This window comes from Lissotriton vulgaris, chromosome 7, assembly GCF_964263255.1.
Source record: "Lissotriton vulgaris chromosome 7, aLisVul1.2, whole genome shotgun sequence".
NCBI lineage: Eukaryota > Metazoa > Chordata > Amphibia > Caudata > Salamandridae > Lissotriton > Lissotriton vulgaris.
In genome coordinates, this window is record NC_141695.1 from 456,179,515 (window position 1) to 456,192,964 (window position 13,450).

Sequence of the window (13,450 nt, forward strand, 5' to 3'; positions counted from 1 at the left end):
CGCTTCTCATGCAGACACTTAGGCGCTTATACACGCATTCGCAGTCAGTATAGAATAGCCTCTGCCCTAGAGACCTTTCTGCCCAGATAGCTCAGTTCCTAAACACCAGATATCAGATATGATAGAAGCACAAGTTGATCTGACATGCCAGACTTCTGTCTCTTTCCGTCAGTGCAAATGTCAAGCCCCCTGCTCCCTCCAGTTTCACGTCCATCACACGTCATGCAGCTGCGCGCGCATCCAAGCTTCCGATTTCTGCTGACATTGCAACATTTCTGTTAGTGCCACCCCTTTTGCGACACCTACCTGTGACGTTTCTAGCACACACCTCCAGTTCACGCCTAGTCCACGCCTTCTAATTACGTACTAGTAACACGTGTATACTGTTATCTCTTCTTCTCTCAGCTGTTACGCCTACTATAACTGTTTCCTATGACATGAATTAAGTATATAAGCTATGTAATGTAATAAAATGTAGCGCTCTATCCCTTCTGACACCCCTGTGGTGGTCAGAACATGATATCCTGGTCTTGACCATTCCTTTTTGAGGAATAAAACCCCTAAGAACTCTAACACCACGGACTCTGTTTCTTTCTTTCCGATTGAGTTATTATTGATTAAGTACTTACCTGCATAGAAATTAAGAGAGTAAATTAATTATTTACGTCATTTTGGCGCCCGAATAGGGACTCCTCCCCCACCTCACGCGCCGGTTGGTGCGTTGCAAGCTGTGTCCCCTGCCATCCGTTAGATGGAAACTACGCGTACCGGCAGGATTTCCTGCATCTCCCTCTGACCCACGGAGGTGACGAAGACTGCGATCAGTACCCAGACGAGGCGGTGAGGAGTGCGGAGGATCCCGACCAGAGCCTAGCCGAAAGAAGCAAGGTCCGAGGTGTCAAGAGGCCCACCAGGTTTCCGAAATTTTCCGAAGTTTTCCGAAGTTTTCCGAAGTGTCGAATCGAGTCCAGTCGAGTTTTCCGAGGCCTTCTGTTTCCGTGCTTCCCGGTGAGTACCATTGCTGGGACGTATCTAGACGGGTTTGGGTACACAAGTCCGGTCTGCACTGTTCTTTAGGCAGTGTATCTGTACTGTTTAGCAGTATATCTAGTATTCTGAATTTCTGCACTGTTACACCAGTGTATCTGTACTGTTTAGCAGTACATCCAGTATAGGGGGTAGTCATCTATGTCTCAAATGTCTTTTTATGTGATTAATGTCGTGGTATGAATGTGACCATTTTTAATGTGCATTATTGTGTTTCTTGTATAATTAACTGTACCCAGTATTAAGTAAACCAAGGATTGAGCATTCAGTACTAAGTAAGCAAAATGCCGTTTTTTAACAAGTTAAAGCAGATAGGAACTAGGAAAGGGATACTGGAGGAAGAAATTCCTATTCCCCCTAGGGACACTCCAGGTAACTTTATGTACCATAAGCATGGCATAGATGCCATATTATATCTCGATTTATGGGCTGACTATACCAAACATCTAGACGAAAGACACAGATGGCCCATTAACGGAACATGGGATGCCGAGTGCATCATGAAGGTAGAAGAAGCACTATGGAAAAAGAAAGCCAGACAATCTCAGAAAGACGCCATAGAATTTTGGCGTAAGGAATCACATAAACGTGCTGAAAGAGCATTACGTAGAGAAGATAGACTTAAAGAATCAGAGAAAGCCCAAGAAAACGAACTAGTTACCGAGGGGATCCGAGTAAAAACAGAACAAATAGACCGTGCACGAAACAATCTCGTAAACGGTATGTATCTCGCGGCCGAGGGTACACCTGAGGCCCTATCAGAAATACCGAAAAACTTACCGCCACCATTAGTTCCAACTAAAGTAATGCATAAGACTACTAAAGACATATTCCTAAATTCTTATCTAGAGGATGTAGCACCGGCTTACACCAATCTGCCTGTTCGTGCCTTGCCTACTGACATGGACGGGGGTGGCACCCCGCCCCCAGATCATGTTCCGCCGGTACCGCGACAGACCTCCCCCGTTCCGCCAGCCCCGCCACTTCCCGCACCCAAAATTGACCTACCGAAACCACGTTTACCTGATCCAACTAAACGACAAATTCAAGTTCAGATACAGACTCCACAGGGAGATAATGCACAAGCCTCCGCTTCAGGAGGTGCGACCGCGGGTCTTCGGACCCCGCCATTAACACACAGATTCAATCTCAGGGATATGCAGAGTCCTCTCACGTTCAGGTCACCCCGCCTTGACGCATTAAAAGAAAACATTTCAGTTTGCAGATATGATCCAGTACCCGGAAAAGACGATCTAATGATATTGGCATCACTACGGTTAAGATCTGCTACTGATATCTTGCTATGCTATGTAGGAATGAAGGACCGTCTAGATAGAATATATGAGTTTGTTCAGACAGGGAAAGACCCTGACAGTATTAAGGAGGCCATGGAGAAACAGAAAGTTGACATTCAAGCACAGATACTACGTTTTTTTATAAATTGCCTAATAAGAGAACGAGACAGGCCTGGAACAGATCAAAGTGAATTAGATGCACTAAACAAGTGGGGTCAAAATATAGCTGAAGGAAAACATGACAAGGGGACTTCAAAGTTTCAAAGTTTATTTATTATGATACGGAACTCATTTTGAGGTCCACATAAAAACAACATATACATACAAAGCACAAATATTAAAATAGAAGGAAAGCAAAAAGATAATTTCATCATAATCACAAGAAATATCTTAATACAAGTCCAAAAAACATTTAAAAAAGTTGTACAGTCTATAAACAAACATTTCATTAGGAGGTTTAATTAAGGCTGCCTTAAATGAAGACGCTGATAGTATATTAAGTTGTAAGCAGATTGATCTTAACCATCTACGCCTGCATGGCATCAGTGTAGGGCAAACGAACATCACGTGATCTAAATCCTGATCATGTAATTGGCAAAGATCACAGCGTGCCGAGCAACCATACCAGCTGGCTTGTAAAACTTTTAGTGGAAGCAAATTATGTCTTAATAAGTACACCAGGCGTCTCACGCCATGGGAGATGTTCCAGTACATATATGGTTGAGCTTTCCGCAGGGTATAAGATTCAATAACAGGCGTACAACCTTTTTTCATTAAACAAAAGTCTCTATCAAGACAAAACCCCAATTCCCAAGAGGCTGACTTCAAAACTGTTTTTAATTGATGTGGGGAGAGTGAAAATAAAGTCTCCTCATCCAGTTTCAATTGCAACACAGCAAATCTGAAATTTTTTACAATTGAAGAGAAGCCATTAAAAGATCCTAGCAATTCCTTTTTTATCAGGGCTCTCAAGGTATTGGGTTCACCTTTAGATAATGCTACTACCCAACGTATGATACTAGCAAGACCTTGAACCCTACTGCTGCGTAAACCCAATTCCTGACGCAAGGAAGCAGTCGAATTTACAGTGCCAACAGACATTAAACTCCGAAGAATTTTTCCCTCTGCCGAGTTGAGAAAACTCCATTTTTTTGGATCAACTAATTCAATGCCATATAACAGGGAGGCTGGTACTTTCGCTCTAAAAACATCTAATAAAATAGAGAAATGCCTTCTACCTGTGGCTTTATATAGGGAGACTAGGCTCTTTCCCTGGGAAATCGCCTTCCGGGAATTATTGTCTATGTGTGATTTGTCACTTAGATTGTGAGTGACAATTTTACCTAAAAAGGTATAAGATTTCACACATTCTAGAGAGGGACTTGCATAGCCAGTATGTGCAGAAAAATAAGAAAAGCAGTGATAGCAGTACACCAAAAAGAGAAAGAAAAAGCTTCCTCTGAGGGGGAAGAAGAATGTGAAGAACCAGAAGAAACGCTAGGCGCTATAGCATATGTAGGTAAAGGAATTTACCTTAGGAAGGGTATCCGTCCGGAAAACAAGAGAGTTTTTCTCTCTGCTTTAACAAATCCGAATTCTTCTGAACATCAGTTTCAGGAGACTGATAAAAGGCTTCGAGACCGAATGGGGTACCATGTACTCAATTCTATGGATGAACAAGAACTAGCCCGATCAGCCATATTATGGGCCGAAAATCCAGACATATATAATGATGATACCTTAGCACAGACGTTTCTGAACCTTTCCCCAGACGAGCAGAAATTAGCAGGTGTATACATGATTCAGCACCTCCTCACGAAATACAGAAACCAACATTCTGATCCAGGTCCCTTACACGAAACATTAGAAGCACTACTTATGGATAGATGGAGAGGTTTCAGTACCAAGTTAATACAAATAATTCTAGAACAACGACATAAATATAACACTTTCGTAAGCTCTGAATATGTTCCCGCCCCGCCCCCAGAAAGGAAAATGTACCACATGCAATGCTGGAGTGGCATTGAAAGCCAGAACCCTTTACGAGAAGTACACCCAGTTATGGGTGAGGATCACCGTTTGAAACGCGTGTATGTTCACACTCCTCTGACTAAGTTAGAGCTGTTAGAAATGAAGAAACTAGTCCCGTGTCATGATAAAGACCCTGCAGGTTTTCACAGAGAACTTAAAGACATGTTACTAATGGGGGATTACACGTATGAGGATATCATGAAAATGTTGAAGGTACTGTTGCCCACGGGCATCTACGAGAAATTAAAAGAAAAAGACTGGGAGGTGGGAGACACAAAGATTGCATGGGCAGAGATAGAAGACGAAGAAAGCAAACGTGTCCCAGGGGTAGGCCTTGGGGACAAAACTAAAGCATTACCAGGTTTAATAGTACAGGTTCTGCCAAGATTATTGACAACTAGAAAGGAAGATTGGGACGCGATCTCGTCCTGTAAACAGAAACATGATGAAGATACTAGTGACTTCTATTCAAGATTCGAGAAATGTTTCATTATTAATAGTGGCCTCAAACCAAGTAGCGAGTCATATCCGCATCTTTTTGTATCAAAACTAGTCGAGAATTCCCTACCATTAGTTAAAAACCGAGTGTACAAAGTTGAAAGTACTTGGCAGGCAAATACGCCATCCCAGATGTTACAGATGCTCCAATATCATCAGAACAGAATTAGAGAAGAACAAGATCAGGAACAAAAACGCATGAAAGACACGAAGATGAAAATGCTAGTAGCTCAGACGGTCCCAGCCGATGGTCAGAGAAAGGGTGGGACCCAGACAAGTCACACTACAGCTCCCGTTAAAGGGACATGCAATTACTGTAAGCAGCCAGGTCATTACGTACATGAATGCCCAGTTCTGAAACATAACATAGCCACAGGTAAAACTAAAGAAAGACCGCATCCGCCTAGACAAGACCATAACCAGCATCAGTCTTCACAGAATACACAGAATACACAGCCTATGCATGCTTCTTCACCTCCAGCACAGACAGTAGCGGTATCACAGCCACAGCCCATTGCCGCGTCCCAGCAAGTTTCACAACAGATGTACCAGTATGCCCAGTCCGCTTACCCTGATTATCAACGATATACATGAAACAGCCTAGAGAGGGAATTTGGCTTGCCTCTTATTGAAATTCCTGTAGATCAAGAGGGTCCTTATGTACACAGTCAAGTATTGGGAAAAGACAGAAAGTTTTTAATTGACACAGGGGCAAGCCGCACCACAATAAGTCATAATGAAGTCCCAGGGGCACCCCTCTCAGGCTCACAGAATGTTTCCCTTGGCTTTTCAGGACAGCCCATTGTAAATGAAGTATCAGAACCAGTCCCCCTGGCTGTGGGTCCATTATCACGTGTTACAGACTTGTTACTTACAAAATCATGTCCAGAAAATCTGTTAGGAATTAAAACATTAAAGGCTCTAGGAGCTATAATCTGCTGTTCCCCGGAGGGAGTTAGACTCTTTCTACGGGATTTCAAGGGTCATTATGTTTTGCGAGAATTCGATGTCAGATTGAAAAATGTACCAGATCACTTGTGGGCAAAAGGCCCAACTGATGTAGGTTGTATGCATATCACACCATACCGTGTTACACTCAAAACAGGAGTTGTACTACCCCGAATCAGACAATACAAATTACCACCCGATGCTGTAGTGGCTTTACTGGAAATCATTGAAGAGCTTATAGCACAAGGAGTGGTCGTAGAGACCGACTCCAATATCTGTAATTCACCCATTATTCCGATTCTTAAACGTACTGATCCCAATGCGCCGCCAGTATATCGGCTGGTGATTGATCTTCGAGAACTGAATAAATGCATTGTTCCACAGTACCCTGTGGTTCCCGATATCTCATCCCTATTGACTGCTATTGATTCAGAAGCAACGTTCTTTACTGTAATTGACCTCAAGAACGCCTTCTTCAGCGTGCCTATTGATCCAGAGAGCCAATATCTCTTCGGATTCAGTTTAAATGGACGCAGTTTCAAATTTTCACGCGCACCTCAAGGATTCACAGAAAGCCCCAGCATCTACAGTCAAGCACTGAAAAGACAACTCGATTGTATCACAATGCCAGTTAACACCGCATTACTGCAATACGTCGATGATCTGCTGATCATCGCACGAAGTGAGCCCGAATGTGAACAAGCATCACTGACAGTTTTGCATTTTCTGGCCGACAAGGGACACAAGGTGTCTCCTTCGAAGCTACAATTCTGTGTTCAGCAAGTTGTGTACTTGGGTCACTTGCTGTCCAAAGTGGGGAGACAGCTCACTCCCGATCGCATTCAGTTAATTGCAAATATGCCACAACCGCAGACACAAAAAGAAGTGCGGGCCTTCATAGGCCTCACCTCGTACTGCAGACAATGGATTCCTCAATATGCATTTCTAGCTAAACCACTCATTCAGTTAACAACGCAGGAGGCAGCAACCTCGACTGTCCTTCCTTGGACTCAGGAACATACACAAGCCTTTGAGGAATTAAAGAAAGCATTATGCCAAGCACCAGTTTTAGCGACACCATGTTACAGCAAACCGTTTACACTTTTTGTTACAGAACGTGATGGTACAGCGTTGTCTGTCCTCACCCAAGATCAAGCAGGTTCACATAAGCCTTGCGCTTATTTTTCAAGTACATTGGATTCAGTAGCCCAGGCACTCCCTGCGTGCTTAAAGTCAGTAGCAGCAACAGCACTAGCAATCAGACAGAGCGATTCAATTGTTTTAGGACATCAGTTAACAGTACAAGTTCCACATTCTGTGGAAGTTCTTTTAAACAGAACCCAGACTCAACACTTGACTATAGCACGACTGACAGGTTACGAGTTAACGTTATTCCAGCCACACATAGAAATCAGGCGCTGCAGCATTCTGAACCCCGCAACACTGTTACCTACAATTATGACAGACTCTGCCCCGCATGATTGTATAGAAATCATTAATGCAGTAACAAAGCCACGACGAGACTTAACAGATGTCCCACTGACAAATCCAGACCTGACACTTTATGTGGACGGTTCATGCATGAGAACAAGTACAGGAGAATTAATGGCCGCGTATGCAGTGACCACTGAAACTGAAGTCAAAGAAACACATCGTATTGACACACTGTCTGCTCAAGCGGCGGAGCTCATCGCTCTGACCCGAGCCTGTATACTAGCCAAGAACAGAAATGTTAACATATACACTGATTCCCGTTATGCGTTCGGAGTCGTACACGACTTCGGCATGTTATGGCAAGAACGAGGTTTCCTGACCTCTCATGGTGCCAAGATACAACACGGTCCCCTCATTCAAGCACTGTTAGAGCAATACATCTGCCCTCAGGCATATCAGTCATGAAGTGTAAAGCACATACTAAAGTCACAGATTCTGTGTCCCAGGGTAACGACCTGGCAGACCAGACAGCAAAACATACAGCATTGACTCACACTCAGACAGCTGACATGACAAAAACAATAGTACCGACAAATTGTATGACAGTTAGGGATCCCGCACTAGATGTTATCGATATTCAGACACATGCTACCCCAGATGAAATAAAGAGATGGATTGAACTAGGAGGGATCCAGACAGATCAAGGTTGGATGACGAAGGGAAAATCTACATGGTTTCTCCCTGACTCTATGGTTCAAGTCATAATCAATACAGCACATAGCCCAGCACATCTAGGAGAGAAAGCAATGTTAGACGGTTTACAGAATCTCTGGAGCAATAAACACTTACGAGCAGCAGCAAAACAGAAAGTGCGCACTTGCATGATCTGTTGTCAGTTCAATCCAGGTAAAAGCGTCCCTGTAGAGCAAGGTGGATTTCATCCTCCCGATCACCCTTTTGAAGTCCTCCAGATGGATTATATCCAGATGAACAGTTGTCGAGGATTTAAATATGTCCTCGTAGTTGTTTGTGCACTGTCCCGTTGGACCGAAGCCTACCCAGTCCCAGACTATACTGCTCCGACCACTGCCAAGCAGTTGGTTCGTGAATTCTTCCCACGATACGGTTTGCCTCGTGTCGTGTACTCAGATAACGGTCAGCCATTCTCATCCGAATTAATGAAGCAGGTTTCTTTACTGTTAGGATACCAGTGGAAATTTCACTGTGTCCGACATCCTGAAGCCGCAGGCCTTGTAGAAAGGCATAACCAGACACTAAAGATCCGCCTTGCAAAGATATGTCAGGAGAAAGGGGTCGACTGGATAGTCGCCCTGCCAGTGGCACTGTTCTACATGAGGATGGTCGCCCACTCGAGATCAGGGCTATCCCCGTACGAAGTGGTTTTTGGCAGACCACCGAATATGTGGGGGACGCCCATTCCTAAAAAGATCACTGATGTTGATTGTAATATGTTGACAGATTACCTTGCCTCCTTGATGTCTGCACTCCAATCATGTCGTTCACAGGTTGCCGCAGCCTTCCCTGACAACACTGATGTAAAGCCGCACGATGTCCGTCCTGGGGACCTAGTATTGGTGCGAAATTTTGATAGGAAGAGTCCGCTGGAGCCCCGCTGGAAATCCCCGAAGACCGTCCTTCTCACCACGAGGACCGCCGTGAAGATCGAAGGGAGAAAGGGGTGGGTCCATACGAGTCATGTGAAAAAATTCCATGAACTGAAACCAGACCGAGACTCGTCCACCCCCACCAAAGACTGTGTTGAGCCAAAAGACTTTACAGTTACCGAACGAGAAAAAACTCCCCAAGAGGAGTACAGGTCGAAACTCCGATCTAGCAAGTCAGACAGTTTAATTGTTTAAGTCCTCCCCTAGGTGAATCGGTTAAATAGTTTCTGACATGTATCCCCTAGATCGAGATAGAGAGAGAGAGAGACGATTCAAAAAACGTGCATATTGTAAATCACTTCGTAGTCACTGTATAGTGACACTATTAATCATGTTTATTCTGAGTATCTTAGTTATTGTTGCTAGCATTCTGCTACCTATCTACTGGCCTATTTTCAAGCATGAACAATCTGTCTACAATGTTTCTGCTGAACACTCTTTTAGCAAGTTACCTCCACACGAACTCTCTTACAGACTTGCGCTGCGCAACAACACATTCATTAGTATGTTACATCATTCCCATCAGACTAACAATGCTACAGACTGCTGGATATGTGGCCGACTCCCTCCCTACCAGAATTACAAGGGAGCCCTTCCCCTCTTTCCGTACCCGTTCACTCACAATGGCTCCTGTGGGGCATGGTTTAAAATAATTAATTCCTTAGATCCTGATATTGCTGTTTTCGATGGGGGCTGGGTTTGGGGAAACTTGAACTTGGTCCTGCTCGACGTCTGTTACCCTGATATGGAGGGACTCCCCACTCGAATAGGAACTGATCTAGAAAATGAAGTATATGGATTAGGTAATTACACAATTAGCCTTATGATCCTTACTGTTGAATCCGAGGCTGCACCAGTTCTGCCCCATATGCTAGTATTACCAGTCACTGGTGAATTATGTGTCCGAAAGAAAGGTTCAGTACACTTAGGTCATAGTAAATGCACTACTGTGGTCGAATTCAGTGATCATGGTAAATCGTCCTTTAAAGCTATCAGTCATTCCTATTTTGTTTGTGGTCATACCGCATACATACGCTTGCATCCAGATTGGGATGGTACCTGTTATATTGCATTCCTTCTGCCACCTGTTTTCCTAGCTCCCCCTGATTACCATAGAAATACAAATCTAGTAAAGAATAGACCCAGAAGAGACATCCCACTTGTCGATTACACAGAAACGGCATGGGAACAGTACACTGATTTTAATAAAGGATTCTTTTTCTTTTTAGGACCTGTCCAAAACAGTAAATTAATACGTAGATTAACTAGAACACTTGAAGCTGTAGTACATGAAACTGCCTCCGCCTTAGGTAACCTAACAGAGGAGCAATCTGCTATGCAGGTTGTTGTCCTTCAAAATCGTCTTGTTATTGACGTCATCTTGGCAGATAGAGGTGGAGCTTGTAAGGTCATCGGGTCAAGTTGCTGTGTTTTCATCCCACAAAACGCGCCATCTGTATATCAAGCTATTACCCGTCTGCATAAAATTGCAAATCAGATACATCAGAATCCAGGCACCTGGACTTGGTCCGGTTGGTTCTGGACAACGTTAACTGCTTGGGGATGGAAGATCCTATCCTTCCTAGGTTTTGGCCTTGTCATAGTATTCAGCTGCTGCCTGTGCCTACAGTGTGGGCCGGCGATATGTGGACTGTGTGCCGCATCGTGCATTGAACATTCCAGTTTTCTCTCAAATAGACAACGGAAGAGAGATGAACAAATTATGTTACAAGAACAAACTGATCAATTCATGATGATCGATATATCATGAAGGGTCCGTAGGGAACAAGGAGGGAATGAGGAAATATAAATTTTATGGTCAAGTTGTGTTCCCTAGCGTGTACCCCACCGTCTCCATGTACGAGTTAAAGTGCATGTAACTTCCCTCCTGTACCAGCTATGAAGACGCAAATACATTTGCGTCCAACGTCAACATGTCCTCTTTCAGACCCACCCTGAATGGGTTGGATAGCCCGTTCCTAAGTATGCCTTGCCAACGTCTTTTTGTGGTGTACTTCTCCGTTTTTCAGCTCTAGCTGAGTAGGCCCTGAATTTCTGCCACCGAGCCTCTTTTCTGGCTTCTGACTCCAAGGGCCTCTGCCCAGGCTGCCTCTGTACCCGTGAACTCTGACTTACTTTCAGCGCGGCCCCTCGCGCTCAGCTCAGCCTGCTGCCTGCCAAAATTGACTATAACCTTCGAGTTATCTGTTCCGCTCCTCGAAAATACATTCCTGCCTGCTAGCTTCAGTAAACATCCTCCTCAGCTACAGGGCCAAAGGGCCGACCTGTCTCCATGCAAGTAATTCATAGCTTCTGTTACCATGCTTCCATGGAAGGCCCAGTGCCCCACGCTTCTCATGCAGACACTTAGGCGCTTATACACGCATTCGCAGTCAGTATAGAATAGCCTCTGCCCTAGAGACCTTTCTGCCCAGATAGCTCAGTTCCTAAACACCAGATATCAGATATGATAGAAGCACAAGTTGATCTGACATGCCAGACTTCTGTCTCTTTCCGTCAGTGCAAATGTCAAGCCCCCTGCTCCCTCCAGTTTCACGTCCATCACACGTCATGCAGCTGCGCGCGCATCCAAGCTTCCGATTTCTGCTGACATTGCAACATTTCTGTTAGTGCCACCCCTTTTGCGACACCTACCTGTGACATTTCTAGCACACACCTCCAGTTCACGCCTAGTCCACGCCTTCTGATTACGTACTAGTAACACGTGTATACTGTTATCTCTTCTTCTCTCAGCTGTTACGCCTACTATAACTGTTTCCTATGACATGAATTAAGTATATAAGCTATGTAATGTAATAAAATGTAGCGCTCTATCCCTTCTGACACCCCTGTGGTGGTCAGAACATGATATCCTGGTCTTGACCATTCCTTTTTGAGGAATAAAACCCCTAAGAACTCTAACACCACGGACTCTGTTTCTTTCTTTCCGATTGAGTTATTATTGATTAAGTACTTACCTGCATAGAAATTAAGAGAGTAAATTAATTATTTACGTCAGGAATAAGAAAAGTTATGAACCAATCAAATCTCTACTTTTAAAGTCACATGGCTTTGCGTACGCTTATGATGTGCTTGCGCAACTCTTTCAATACGAGTACGCATGATGTTCTACCGCGATTTGTGTAATTCTTTTTAAAAGTAATATATGATTATTACAAGTATTACAAAAATTCATATTTATCCCAAATGTCTGCCCTTAGTATGTACATTAAAAACATACATGTTTTAAACCAAGTAGAAACATTGCCCCGTTTCGCATACAGAACGCCGTACATGACGTCACACCAAAGCTTTAATGCGACGCGTAACCTCAAAGCATATTCACGCTAAGTAGGATAAGCAGTACAAACTATGGTGCGATCACCCCCTCAGTGACAAATCAGAGCTCGGGGCGCGCTAAGGAGAATAATTAGAAGTGCTGACTCATTGCAGATCCGATTCTGGGCCTGCCTCTGTGTACATTATAACACCGCCCCCATCTCTCTCTGTTGTTAATTGTTAGTGCACACACTCATACTTGCACATGCGCGGTACACGCCCGCCCACACTACACACATGCCACCACCAAGCATGCTTGCTATCATTTAGCCTGGAAACAAATACATTAGCCAATGGGATGTCCCCCAGGGCCATCATTCTTGCAGATCGCGAAAACGCTACCAATGACGGACCTGGGCTTGTTTTGGTCGGCCCCCGCGGTTCCCATATAATGCGGGCACTGACGTGAGCATGCTCTCTTTTGCCTGCCTCTGCTGCGATGACACACAGACTGTCGAAAACACCCCAGACTCAGCGAAACCACAGCCTTTCAAGACACGACAAAAGATGACAAAAACAAAGGTAAGAGAAGACGTTACAACATTAGCCTCCACTGTAAATTGTATATGCATAATACTATTTTTTTATCCTTCATATGGCTTTCCCACCTCTCAATGGTTTCAAATTGTACTTACATAATTGAAATATTTCTTTATAAGTCACGAGGTCCTATGCACCTCTAATCTTAAAAATTGTGCGTGCATAAATTTCTGTGTCGTATTTCTGTACTACGCCACGTGCTTAGGCCTCTATTATTATTAATTATGCGTCCATGATAGTAATTTTTTTTCTGCGTCACAAGGCTGTCCCAGGCCTCTATCAATTTAGGCCTCTATTATTATTAATTATGCGTCCATGATAGTAAATTTTTTTCTGCGTCACAAGGCTGTCCCAGGCCTCTATTAACTTATTGATCTGCCTTTGTTTGCTGGAGCTGCAACAGTCCTAACTATGGGATAATAGGAACCCACATTAAAATTCACTTTTGATAGTAGTTATGCAACTCCGTTTACGATGACTAATCAAAATGTCCTTTCGTTTCCCTCAGCAAACATCGTTCAGAAGCAACTACGGCCTATCGAGCAACAGCAATGGAATTCTCTGCAACTTATTGAATATACTTTGACGTATAGAAGCAGAGTTCAAGTGGAGTGGTGAACTCTGGTGGCCGCA